Here is a 14,876-nt window from a genome sequence, read left to right as displayed (position 1 = left end):
ATTTGCTTTTAGAATGATTTGTTTGAATGATAAATAGCTCTTTTGTTCATGAATCATAATCAATTGATCATGCGATCAACGTTAACAGAACATATTACACTTCCAAATTGTAAAAAAATAGGTTTTGTACAAAACAGGGCGAGGATCTGAATCTGAGACTACCGTAAATCGATTAGATTTATGTATCAATAACTCAAACCGCTTCGTTTGAAGGTAATTTGTTCTGGAACATATTCTGTATAGGTTTTGTTAAAAATGAGTTGAAATTTTCTTCCACTACTATTGCGTTATCGATCTGGATTCAGTAATTTTATAATTTTAGTACAATAGATATGTATTCAATGTTTAGAGCGTATAAATCGTGTAATGGATTGTTCTGCGAAAAGAATGAAGCATGTAAGAAGGATAGATCCGTCATGCGTATTACGTGGATTTATGCGGACTGGTATGATAATTTTAATCAATGCGGTATAAATTAACTGATATTGACTATGAAAATACTGAAAACAATACTAGCAATGTATGAATCATAATACAAGTATTTGAAAAATTAGGTTGTTTTTTCATTATACTGAACGTGATGACCATTCCTCATTTAGGTGCGCAAGTATAGATGTGCCACAGGTAAGTGTACAACACGCGTCACAGCAGCCCCGGCTAAACATTGAGCGGCTCTGGACGGTAGATTTCGGAGATATGCGTCAACTTTCCTTCCCCTCATTATCAACGCACCCTAATTATTATAGTCGCCTTGGCTGGCCGAGACCACGCCAGCGCCAGGAGTAGAGATAAAATACCTAACCACACAAATCATCACTTATATTCAGACAGCGAAGAACACCTGTGGACATTTTTGTCCGTATTTTTATTTGCGATCGCGGTGAAAAGTTCTCGCTCGTCCGAAACAGGGATGGGAAAAATCAAATTTTCAACTCGAGGATGATCAACACTCACCCGCGATCTTACTTTTTAATTATCAAGTGATAAAACACGCCAGCGATTAAGAATCGTTTGAAAATCGTACTTGATTTGAGGCATTCCGTTACATTTTGAACTTTTTCCTTTGAGTCCGTTTGAGTACAAAATTTGAGAAGTAGCCGTAACTACGGTCGAGAACAATGGCTCGTATGAATAAAAAGTAGTAAAATCTACAATATAGTTACTACTTTGTGTAAGGTCCACATTAGTAAAGTTGATTTGGTATGAATAAAACTTTTCGAACATAGTAGTAAATACTATTTCGAAAACAAAAGTAGAGAATGACGGCTTTGGGGTTTTGTTCTATTATTGGCAGGGGTTTTTATGACTTATGCTCAAATTTGGCCTAAAATTCATTGCATATCAAAGAATATTGTGGCCAAATTTCATAAGTCAGTCGACAAAACCCCCTGCCAATAATGACAAAACCTGCAAAATCTTCCCATTTACTAAATTATATCTGTCAAAATTTGCTTTGTTTATGTTTTTGTTTTCATGTTAGTTGTTCCCTACCATATATATCTTCTTCTATATAATAAAATGAGTTGATTTCCTTCCTGACGATTTAACTCGAACAGGTTGACGATTTGCAAGATTTTTCTCTAATCGATTCGTTTTGAGATCCCAAGGTTTGTATATACAAAAGTTGGTGAATATGGCCGGAAATGTAAAAAATCGTCTGAATACAATTTTAGTCAGTTGAGGAAAACAGAACAAACACGCGGAAATTGATCAGAGTGCGCGCTCAAATAGTTTATTGTGACATTTGCACACCGGCAAAGTGTCTCTTTCGCTAGTATTATAATATATTGAAAATTCAAATAAGTATAAAACCTAGCGTGAGAGAAATTATGATTCTGTCCAAGAATCTTGATATTTTTCATCGCATAGCGAGTTCGAATTGAATCCAACGTTTTTTCGGCAATTTTCCGACACGCTGACGCCTTGCTCTGTATATGTATAAAATCACGCGTTTTTTAGCGTAATTCATTTTACGCAACTATTTAAATTTGGATCTTTGTGGGTTCTCGCGGATTTTTAAAGTTATTTTACGCGTTTTTTTATTATAGTCAGGGTACGTAAAAATAGAAAATAATCGTTTATAGCTGAAGTCATTTTGACCGTGGTTTTTGGAATCTGCTGTTTTGTTACACGGATGTATAGATCGTTTTGCCGTTCCTTCTCCTCGTGATTCATTCACTCTGTTTCGTCGAACTTTTACGTCCACTTCAAAATCGATATACTTAAGTCGGTTTTACGTGGGGACGTACCGTTTCTTCGAATCATTTTAAACAACCGCGTAAAAACTTCAAGAAAATCCGTATAAATACCAGCGTATGTCCTAAAATTTCGAAAATAATTCGTCGCATAAAACGACCGGCGTAAAAAACTAGTAAAACCGACCATACCGTAGAAACTTTGATAAATAACACTAATCGTATCTAAATTTAATTTGTGGGGGTTATTTCCAATAAACACCTTTACTACCATTTAGGCAAATTTAAATCCTGGCGATGGAATAATTTTGAGAAGCTCTGAGCAGACTACAAACAATTTGTAGTATTTACTGCTTTTATTCAAACCAACTGTCAAACAATTCCACAAAAAGTGTAGTATGTTCGAAATTGTAGTAAAAGTAAACGTGCCTTTATTCAAAGATATTTTAGTTACTAGATAAAGATGTCTGTCGTCGCTGTCCGGAACATCTTTTGCTGGCGAGGATAGGCTAAATGTCAAAGAAGGAAAATCCATACGATTTGACGGTATGTACCACATGTTTCGGACAGCAGAACAAAGGGAACAGTAGCGACAATCTTTATCTAGTAATAAAATATCTTTTTTTATTCATACGTTTTGCTACAAAAGTAGTAAATACTACATAATTTGTAGTAGTGTGGATTACTACTTTTATTCATACGGGCCAATGGCCCCAAAGTGAGAACAAGTGACAGATGATGTCAAGCTCTCCATATCCGCTCCATGTAAGAAATCTCGCTTAACTTTCAAAGGATATTAACATTTTTTCATGAATTAATTTGAACACTGCAATCAATAGATTTCATGTTGTTCTGTTGATTGCTATTCAAATTAAATCATGAAAAAATGTTACTAGTCCTGAATTAACGAAATATTCGTGAAGCGATCCGCCCTCGAAACGCAGTGTAATCGGCCTTCAGATGCATTCGACTGGCGATGCTCGCTGTTCGAACACCCTTGAGTGCTTGTCAGATTTCCTTCGAGCTTGAACGTATTCCAGTTGGAAATCGCTTATTCTTGATATAAGTAGCGACCGGCATTCTCGCTCTCTGCTCGTTTTTCCCGTAGTTTCTTCTTCTCTGCTTTCGTGACGTGCGTGTCGGCTGGTCTTGCCGCTCCGGTATTTCAATGGCCTCAATAACTTGAGGACTGGACTAATAACAGGAAAACTGTTTAATGTTAATAGAAAGAAAAACTGGTTTTATTACTTCGGATTCAAAGTTTGAAGAATATTTCCAAGGCACCAGCTACTGCGTTTATTAAATTGAGCAGTAGGTAGCAGTGTTACACTTAACACATTCCCCATTTAAGCGCAGCAAGTATAGATTGCCACAGTTAAGGTGTACAACACGCGTCGGAGTTGCCCGCCGCGCTAAACTTGGCAGCTGGGACGGTAGATATTCGAGATATCTTTCCTTCCTTTCTCGATTAATCAACGTACCTAATTATTATAGTCGCCTTGGCTGGCGCGAAGGAGTAGCGAAAAATACCTAACCACAAAATCATCACTTATATTCGAACACCGAAGAACTTTTTGCGAACAGTTTTGTCAGCAAGGCTGGAGAGTGTTCGAGCATCCAACACCGCAACCTTGCACTAGGCAGGATCAAAGAGAGATGAGCGGCGAAGATGGAGCAGTTAGTAGAGAAGAAAGCAGCATGGGCGAGATTGCTGTAACACCACACGAGCGAACGAGGCAGGATATAGAAACAACTGGATCGCGCTAATTACGCAGAAAGTTCTATGAGGAAGTTCGTTCACGTTCACGTAGAGCCCAATGCCACAGCCCGATATGTGTCAGGACATAACAGGAACCTTCTTACAAACGAGCGTGAGGTGATCAAAGTATGATCAGGCATGCCCACCTAACCACGGGCCGATTTTCAGAATGGTCACTTGCAGGCGGGCAGGAATATTCGGTACATATTTTACCATTTCAAAATTAAAAGCAAAACACGTTTTTTTAATTGCATTTAGTTCTAAATGTTCTAAATAGCTAAAATTGGCTAAAAAAAAGATTAAACAATCTTTTTTGCCTATTTTCTTTTTACGTAACAGAACATGAATGATTTGCTTCTTTCCAATACTCGACGCATATTGATTTCACAATCGTTATCGAAATTCACAAGCAAAGATAATAAATTTCAACTTACCTACTTTTAACTGCTTTCATTCTTGATATATTCTTCTGGAGAAATAACTACAATACATGAGTCTTTCTGAAATTTATATTTGAGCACATTTCAAGTACAAGAATTGTGTACTGATGAAAGGCTTCGACATGTACCGAATTTGAATAATGCATCGGTTTTCAACAATCAATAGCCAAATTGTTTAAATAATTTGCATGTTGGATAATAAAGTTCGATGTGATGATACCTCATTTGAAATTTCATATCTTCATGTTCGAGTCATTGAGATATTTGGTGACATTTACTATAAAGCAAGCCACTCACCCATTCAGGACCATGCGGCTTGGGCATTGGTTTTGCTTTATCTTGTGAAAGGTATGTTCCTTTCGAAGAAGATGAAATCTCTCAAACGTATTGTAGGATTGAGAACTTGCAGCACAAGCAAATCTCGTATCCAGCATTTCGCGCGTGATAATGGCTGCCGTTTTGAGACTTTATTTTCTAACGAAGTGTCAAAAACGGCAGCCTTACAGTACGCGAAATCCATGGATTCGATTATTTCCCCAACATAATTTGGAATTAATGATGGTCTGTCAATTTTCCACGCTAATTAAAGTTGATTTTCTTTATAACGTGGGTAACGAATATCAATCGTTTTTGCATACAGATCTTTTTGGTAAAAATACTTGCTTGCTTGCTTCAATTTTCAGGTGTTACAATGTCCGTGTTCTTTCCTTCATCGTTGGAGCTTCATCAGTTCTTAAATTTTCAAAAGATTTGAAGCTCCTTCATACGGTCTTAACAGCTTTCTTCAGGTTTATACCTGGGGTAAGCGTTTTCTTAATTGAGATCAAAGCTGCTATTTCCTCTGAATTTGAAGATAATCTCAATTCCTTACGATAGCATATCTGCTTGTTTTTTTACATTCGATATTGTTATCTATTGTGAGCAGGTAGATTCAAAAGTAGTTGGATTTTTCACGTAAAGAAGTTTCAAGTCTTCTGTGAGAACTCTAACTTTCATTGTGTAACAAACTAATACTACTGAAGGAGGCTTTTCTTTAGACACAGTATCAACCACAGCCGATATGCATTCCTTAACGTACTCCATCCTGGAAATATTTCACCCATTTGCAAAATTTCAGCAAAAGTGGGCCGTGCTCATTATTCTACTCTGTGCTCCAGATTAATTATTTTATTAGTAATACCAAGTAATAACCTACAGAATTTATTAATAAATAATCTGAAGGAGCTTCTCGAGCCAGATAGGAAAGCTTTCGGGCCGTTGATAAGTGATTTTCTTACACGCGGCCACAAGAAATGGAGCAGGGCAATCCGGCCGCGGCCGTACGTTGGAACCCTGGTATAGATAGTAGAATCTATAGATGAGCGAAAGCATGGCTAAGTCGATTTTTTGCCGATGCACACATCTATGTCACCCATAACGTTTCCATTGAAATCGTGACGTCATGCTCGTTTAGAACACGTTTGACAGTTCGTTTGGAGACGAGAGATTTATCTTCGCTCATCTTATTCCACTATCTATAATCCAAGGTGTCGCAGCTACGAAAGCACCTGAATGGCAATATGCGTAAAGGTGGCGGTATGGTAGTGAACCTGGGAGCACGCACGCAAGATATACGTCCTTCGGCCCCGGATTTCAAGAAAAATCCAGGAGAACATCGGCCGGCTGAAAAACATCAAAGCTCTTGGAGTTGACCAATTACCAGGTTTGGAAGGATGAGGTTCTGCGCAGGAGTGGATGAAAGTTATCGTGTCCTATCTACAAAAGCGATAAGCTGGATTGTAGCAATAACAACCGCGCAATTCGCCGTACGCCAGGTATTGCAGAAATGCCGCATTACAACGTCTCCCACACGAGTGGCCTTTCTTGTCTGCTTTTCAACATCGCTTTGGAAGGGTAATGCGAGTTCAGAGATCGACACAGAGTGGTACGATTTTCGAAGTCCGTCCAGTTATTTGGTTTCGCCGACGACATTGTAATATGGCACATAACTTTGAGAGGGATGGAAGCCATTGGACAAACGAAGCTAAAAATTGGAGAAACAGTACCACTGAGGTATCGATACTTTACTTTAAAGTAGTATCGTATAAATTCGATACCAAAATATCTAATTAAAGTATCGATACCTACTCGTATCATAAGGTACTCATATATGAAGTAAAATTCAAAACGATTATGTTGTCACTGTCAAGTAGTTATTCATTATTTATGTTGGTAATACTGAAAAATTAAGCACATTTCATTACTATAGTTTTTCTATCTTAATTCCTTTATTTTAGAGTAAAGCTTAAACTGTATTCACGTAGAAACATTCAATATGTAAACCAATATATTGCATCATTTTCATCATCATTCTTAACCTAATGATGCGATTCTCTTTGATGCTTCTAATGGAATGGGTTTTGCACTCATTATGAGCCATTTACTATCGAGTTTGGAGAAGTTGAAAACCAATATGGGATTGAGTAAAGTGACCGTGTTTTCTCAGATCAATCCGGGACTTTTTATTTATTTAACTTTAATTGATTATATGCGGTTTGCGGCGCCGGTCGTCTGAGCGATGGTGATATCTAGTAGTGAGCTGAGGTTCGATTCTCGCATCAGTCGTAGAAATTCTTCGATAAGCAAAACATTTTCACAGACCTATGGAGGTATTGTCCGTTGTCTTCATCTTTCTTAAGTGTTCAGTCGAAAACCATTGAATAAAGGTGAAGCTGTTTTTTAAAATTCTTAAGCCTTCAAGCGTTTTCGATTGATTTACGATCCTTCATTTTACATTTTCTGATAAAGAAATAAGGCTTTGGCGGTTTAGTTTATTATTGCCAGGGGTTTTGTTGAATTTATGAAATTTGCTAATATCTTTGATATGCAAAAGAATGTTTAGCCAGAGTGAGCATAATGAGTTATAAACCCCTGACAATAATAGAACAAACTCTGAAGCCTCATTCTACTAATGTTGAATCCTGCAATAGTCATGACCTAAGCTCTTCAGAATATTTTGACATATCTATTCGTATATCAAACTAATTTTCAATTTTCCACATTTTCAGACCCTTAAGGTTTTCTTTTAGGATTTTGGGATTTTCTCGGATTCCATAGTCTCTCGAATTCACTGTCGGACTATCCGGCATTATACAGAGTCACATTAGGATTAGGATGCCCATTTATGATCCTCAGTTTTAAATTAATCATAAGAAATCTATAAATAAAGCTTACTTCACTTTTGAATTTCACTATTAATATACTGTAATTAGCACAAATAAGTGTTGAGCAGAAAAATGGTATTTCTTATTGGTTTAATTAAAATTGGTATTTTATTCGATTTAAATACTTAGAAGATTTACGAAGAAAATACGAATGTTTCTATTAAGGTTTATTAAATTTAAAAGACTTTAAATCGGGTCTCGATTGATTCAAGTACTTCAATCAAGTATCGATTCCAAAAGTACTTGATCGAATCAAAAGTATCAGTATTTACTAGTATCGATTCATCCCTAAGCTAAATGGATTGGACTAGTCATCAACATGTCGAAGACGAAGTACATGATAGGAAGAGAGCACAAGAGGTCTACGTAAGCCACCCACCACGAACCACGCGGCAGCTCCAGCGTAAGAGGAGATTTGCTGTATCGTAGTGACTCTCGACGAGGAATGCTTTCAATAGTGCCAGTTGGTAGCTATTGCAGATGCGCCCTGCGTCTTGGAATTCCCAGTACCTGTACAAGATTCTCGGAAGCGACTTCCAGAATCAGTACTGCTATACATTACGGAGGCGGTCGGAGTGCGTTTACATAACCTCAGGGGTTCCGCAAGGTTCCCCATCTGGGTCCGGTGTTATGGAACGTCGTACGACGTATCTTGAGTTGAAGTTCCCGGTGGGCGGTAATCGTCGCTTCGCCGTGACGGCATCGCTGGAGGTCTACGGCGAATCGATCGAAGAGGTGGAGTTGACTGCAGCCCACTAATCGCAATTGTGGAGGAGTGGATGAGTTCAGAAAGTTAAACGGCGCACCACAAGACTGGTGGTTGTTGTTACACCGAAGTTGGAGCAACAAGCGGTGATAAGGAGCGAAGTACGTATAGGCTCATGTACCTAGAGTTGCGAGCCGCTGTCACCGTGTCGCACGATGCATTTTGCGTCATCACCGGTATGATGCCTATTGACATCGTTATCGGTGAACATAGAGTGCTTCGAAATGCGCGGCAGAGAAGGCATCCGTAGGACTGTCAGGTGGCCTCAATGGTCAAATGGCAGCTTGCGTGGAGACAGTTCCACTAAGGGTAGATGGACCCATAGGTTGATACCGGAATGGGTACGTGGGTCAAGAGGCGCCGGAAATCACTTTCCACCTGACCTGGTCACAGGCCATGGTTGCGCTGAACGAGTACCTACCGGTTCGGACACTCCTTCGCCCGGAGTGTCCGGTGTCGCAATTTAGAAACGGCGGAACACATGTTGTCCGTGTGTCACGTTTTACGCGCAATGCGTACCACATGGTTGCCAATTGGTCTGGACACCGACAACCTAGTCCGGAGGATGTGTAAAGATGAAGTTGGCTGGAACGCGTTTTAGGCTATCGTCCAAATCGTCTCAGTTACACAGAAGGGGCGCGTGGACTCGAGGAAGATGGCTGTCAGGCGCAAATAAGAAAGGTGGTCAGGGTTCGGAGGATCTTTATCGAACAATTGGCCGCGTGAAGAACAACATGGTATCGTCGCTTTCGCGGCGTCGGTCACCGGGCGGGTTCCGGAAAGGGGAAAGGGTCCTCGTCACGGCTGGGCTGCGCGTGAGCACCGCGTCGGCAAGTCCCTCTGTGTGCTGGCGAATAGGCCCTATCGCAGAGAGGTCATAGGTGCACGCGGCATCATTCTTGATACCAGTCGCAGGGGGAAGCAGGCGCGAAGTCGACCTTCTACCTTCCGAGGACATAGGGCGTGGTAGGCCACCTGGAAAGCCGGCAATGCGCTGCATTTCGATACCATGGTGTTCTTCTAAAAAGCTCACGATGTTCCGAAACTGAACACCAGCTAACCTCGAGGTGCGTTATGCACTGGCCCCCTTGAGCATTACTTTCTGGTTGTACCAGAAGGGACGATGGGTTTAGCGGCAATGGAAACGGTTTAGCGGGTCGGGATGCAGTCCCGCCTCCTGTTTGCTGTTGAGGTGGTCCCTAACCCCACAACCCAGGATGTCTTTGAGCAGATTCCCCCTCTATTGCTTAGGAAGAAAAAACTAACCACCCGGCAGGAAATCGTACGTACTTGACTCGCACGCTCCAATCGAATAGAGTTCGCCGCGTACACAAACTGACTATCTACAAAACGCTTATTAGACTGGTAGTACTACGGACACGAGACGCGCATTGGTAGTTGTCGAAGGAAAGTGCTGCGTACCATCTATGGTGGGCGCAGATGGCGGACGGTACGTGCAGGAGGCGAATGAACCACGAGTTGCATCAGCTGTTGGGAGAACCATCCATCGTTCACACGAAATCGATGACTGCGATGCCGGCCAGTAGCCAGAATGTCGGACGTAACCGTGAAATCTGTCATAGGCGGTTATAATCCCATTGAATTCCATATATATCTGACGATACTATTTCGACCTAGTGAACCGTCTTCGCTACTTGACTCGAGCGGCGCGTGCGAGACGGCTCTGCCAGCAGACCATGAATGGTGGATCAATGGTGAACTAAGCTCTTGAATACATTCCACTAAAAGCTCAAAATAATTTTCTTACCGATGAAAATGGTTCTCGACAACGATCCGTCGGTAATAAGAAGACGAGTGCGCAGTGGCATGGATCGATTTCAGTGGATGACTTGCGGACCCTCCGACGACTGGCGAGTAGGCGGCGATGGCAATAGAGACCAGTACGGCCACTTCGGCCTTAGTCTGAATAAATAAAATAAATAAGATCTGGTGCTTGTCAGCTCAACGGCCGGCATAACTTCACGAACTCTTTCACTAATGGACGACGGAACATGATCTGGGATATGACTTTGTAGGCGGCATGGATGTGATCGCTCGAAAGTTCTCACACTCCAGCTTGTCGCCTTTCTTGTAGATGGGAGTAAATGTAGGCTTCATGTGGCCGGGTTAGCGACGTCAATTGTCTGACGCATGTGCTATGGAGTGGTCGTCGCCCGGCAAGGAGGAAACTTTTCGTTATCGAAAAATTCTCCACTGGTCCACTGGGTGTTATTGTCCGTCCGTTTGTCTCATGCAGGTGTTAAATGTTCAGTCTGCATCGACCTCTGGTCGAAGACGAGTGTTCCTGTCTTTATAACTCCTTCCTTCCACTCCTCGAGCTGTTCACGGTTTCCCAGATTCTACCATCTACACAGCTGTTCCATTTCCTCGCATTCCGCTTCTTCAGGCGGCGTTTCTTCCTGAAAAGGCGGGTCTGTTATCTCCGCTTCCAGTCTATAACGTTCAGTTCTGCCGGGTACCTTGCTGCAGCGCGACCGCCCCGTGCTGCGTCCTTCTCCTCCAGAATCTGTCACCAATCTCCGTCAGACTATCGTTCCGTCGCCTTCGTCCCACATACCCGACGTTGTTCACGCTGCGTTAATGGCGCTTTAACTGTATTCAGCAGTCCTCAAGGGCTCCATCGAGCTCACCCTCTTCCGGCAACGCTGCCTCGAGAATCTGCGCGTATGTGGTGGCGACATCAGGTTGCTCCAGTCGCTCTAGGTCGTACCGCGCCGGTCGTCGGTACCGAACGCCATGTTGATGACGAATATTTTGCCAGTTTAGCCATCATCAGATAGTGGTAGAGTCGATGTTATCGCAACGATGTCATCTGACGTCGATAATGTCTGAGGGTGATTCCAGGTGTACCAATACGGAAGGCTGTGTTGGAAGTAGGTCTGCGAATGGCCATATTCTTGAGGTGGCGAAATCAATTAGTCTAGGGCGTTTTCGTTCGTCAGCCGGTGAGCGCTGAACATCCATATAGTCGGGCAATTGGTGTCGCCTTGATATCACCCACAATTGATCATACTCATTGCCGCAGCTTCTGGTAGATGGTATGATTATCTCTAAACGTTCCTTGATTCCTTCCAACAAACCTCCTACTAGCGTCGATGCCGAACCCACGTCCTTGAGCACATCGGCGAGTATACGTGTGTTCCGTAAGTTGAGAGATTTGCAGTTCCACGAACCGAGTTTACAATCGCTAGTCCCTTTTCGTCGCAGTGGTCTTCGCTGATGGTTCCGATCCGTTGACTCTCTTGTTGATTGCTCGTTGCGTATGTTTTTAAAGGCTGGCTTGCCTGACACCAAACCCTAAATTTCGGAGGACATTCCTTTATTCCCGGTGGACCATGGCGTGCCTGTTTCACTAAGAGTCCTTCGCTGGCACTCGGACGATGATCAGCCGCCCAACATGGAGAACGACGCTGTGTGATGATCCTGATATGGAGAACAAACGCTCAGTAAGATTTACCTCCGGAAAGGATTCTATTTTGGTTTTTAGTCTGTGCCGATAATGCTGATGGCGGTTGTGCGAATGGAAGAACAATGTACGTTGTTGGGAAGGCGGGTAGGTGATATTTGAGGTCTATCTTTCAAGAAAAAAATCATCGGATGAGAAAGTTGACATGTATTGACAATGATTACCAAATTCTGGAATTACAGCAACGTAAACAGATCCTGTAATAGTGGCACTATTCATTTGCAATTTGCGTCACCCATATCAGTCTATCATCCTTGTTTGTCTAAAATTCATCGAAGAATATTAATATTCGTTGAGACTTATACCAGAAAACGAAGGGCATCATTGCGAGCAAAATGATCAATCCAATTTTGATACACTAGCGAACCTACTAGTAGAGACATGTTTTTATTGAACAACGCATAGACAGAACTGCAGGACTATGACTTTCTGTTTTCTCTCTCTTGGTTCGTCAATTGGATTATACTATTGATACTTAGTGAGTTGCTTTGAAATTGCAATTTTATTCGAGGATGCCTATCTGTTTGTACATACAATATTCCAATTAATTCCTCTACTTTATTAATACTTCTTATTAATACTATACACAATAAATAGCAGACGCGCATAATAGAGTTCCGTACTTGACTCACTTGAAAATTTAAACGCATTCTATACAGGAAATTTTTGTAGTCTGTTCACATGGACAAATAGCGTATTTGGACAATGTCTTAGTTTATTTCTTGGAACAGATTGGTGGTATTCTTCATGGTCGAATCTCTCATATGTTCTGTATAGATTTAAATACTTAACAGCTGAGACAACTAATTATAAAGTTGTAGTGGAATTCAATGGAATAGAGCAAATAATTATTAGCAATATTATCACAGAGAACAGACGTCTCACTCAACACATTCCATCACCTTTCCAACGATGGATTCAATTTTAGAGGTGATGTAGGCCACCGATGGCACTTCAATAACGGATTTCTTGTGTTTGACGTTTGCACTCTCTCTGTGTGTATTATGATGATATTGTTACCTTTAGGTCACATGGTGAACCTTTTCGGACAAATCTGAACAGTCGATTCAACCAGGTTGGCGGGTAGATTCTTCACATTGTTCCAGTTCTTGCACCAAGCAGTTTGAACGGTGAAATCTCTGAAATAATATTGCATTAATAGTTTAATTAACGATAATCAAGGGTTCCATTTTTGATAATCTCGCACTGTTTTGTCCAATGACAAATTTGGGTATGGTGCGGCTGGAAGTATCGACATCCTTCAAAATATCCAGAAAACGTATTATTGACGCATCAGTAAATCGTTCTTCTGTTCACAGGCATTCTGGTCCCTTCTCGGCAATGAATACGTAATAAATGAAGTATCATAACGTCGTTCTCCCGCTGAATACCTGATGATTTGATGAATTACTCACTGCAATCTGATCTCCATCCTTGAACACGAAGTTCACAAATTTTGAAGACATCCAATCCGTGCCCTTTGTGACGCTTCTCATCATCGTCCAAACAAGCGTCAATGGAGTTCGAGAATGTGTTGATACCTCGAGCAAGCGTGTTCTTTCAGCAGTACTTGTTGAACACCTGTCAAGTCTCCAGGTGGGTTCTTCCACCTCTTTCTTAGACTGTTGATATCGACCAGCCTTAATGTTGAACAGATCCTGGGCGCCTGTTTGGCCTGCTGTAGATTCCTCCGATCGGCGCAGTTTGTCCTTGACAGCACTGATTTCATCAAGTTGGCAGGTGAGGTTCTGTGGAATAGCGGGCAGATGCTGCCGGAGACTGTCGACATCGATCTTGTTGGGTATACGTCGGCTAAGACGATTGCTAGATTGATTTGGATCACAAAATATAAAACATATATGTTAAAAAATAATATTTTATATGAGAGATCGTTAATTAGAACTCACTCAAGAAAGCCAGGAACAACATCGATACGCTTTGATAGCCATGTTTGAATTTGAACTATAAAATAGGAAAAAATACGTTGATAGAATACAGAGTCACTGAAAATTTCTCGAATGAGATTCATGTCGAGTGAGTGGGTAAATAAGGTTAGTGAATAAAATTCAAAATTTAGAATACAATACAAAATTTATACAATTTCATAGTTCATCATACAGCGCAGGTTTGATTTTTGTTTTACAAACGTCTTCTTCATTGGCATTACATCCACTGGGGCATTGCCATCTCACTGGCACCGGCATCGTCAAAGCCAACTTCAGCATGGTCTTGTGAGCATCTTAAGCTACGCTGAGGAAAGCCTTATAGGCCTCTTTCCAAACGTAACTACATGGCCGTTTTAAATCATTGCGTTAACGATTAAACAAATAAACCATTTTAACGTCTTTGGTGTGATCCTTTATCCTTTGAAATTAGCATACTACATATAAAGGCAAAAGCTCTAAATTCATAGACCTTATTCGTTTATTCTAATCTCGTGGTTTCTGGGTTTACGAATATTCGATATAAATTTAATTGCATCTGCTTTAGTCGGGTTTTAATCGGGCATAACATATTGCATAGAAAATATGTTTTATCACTGCCGCATTTTAAATATAATCTGATTGCGTTCAAAAAAGGGTTTTACAGTTTTCTTTCAATACACCATTTTATAAACCACTACTGTTCTATTTTTGAGATCGAACACATTTTATACACACAGTAAAATCTCTTTATTCTCTTTTATTATCTAAATAATTTTGATATAGTGATATATATTTTCTATAGTTTCACAAGTTAATCGAACCACACCACAAATATAATCAACATACATATGCCGAAGCATTTAAACAGAGATACAATTATCCAATATGTTAGTAACGTTCTAAACGCACAACATTAAAAATGATTGGATTTTCAGAAGGTCTTTGTTTCACGCACTTCCAATTTCTATTCGCATTAAAATGTATTTATGGGATTCAAATTACATAACTTCATTCGGATATTATAACTATTAATTCGTTTTCTTCTTTAAGGTAGAAATTACTCATAGCGATAAACCAGTCTAACCAATACGTAACTTCTAG

At 40.7% G+C, this 14,876-nt stretch overlaps 1 pseudogene; it reads right to left on the bottom strand.

Annotated features, from left to right (window-relative positions):
• Positions 1 to 12,852: 12,852 nt before the first annotated feature.
• The window catches only part of LOC134204306 (27 kDa hemolymph protein-like), a 10,768-nt pseudogene continuing 8,744 nt past the window's right edge, over positions 12,853 to 14,876 (bottom strand).

Source organism: Armigeres subalbatus, unplaced genomic scaffold (assembly GCF_024139115.2).
Source record: "Armigeres subalbatus isolate Guangzhou_Male unplaced genomic scaffold, GZ_Asu_2 Contig515, whole genome shotgun sequence".
In the NCBI taxonomy this organism is placed as follows: Eukaryota; Metazoa; Arthropoda; class Insecta; order Diptera; family Culicidae; genus Armigeres; species Armigeres subalbatus.
This window is presented reverse-complemented; position numbering and strand designations above follow the sequence as displayed.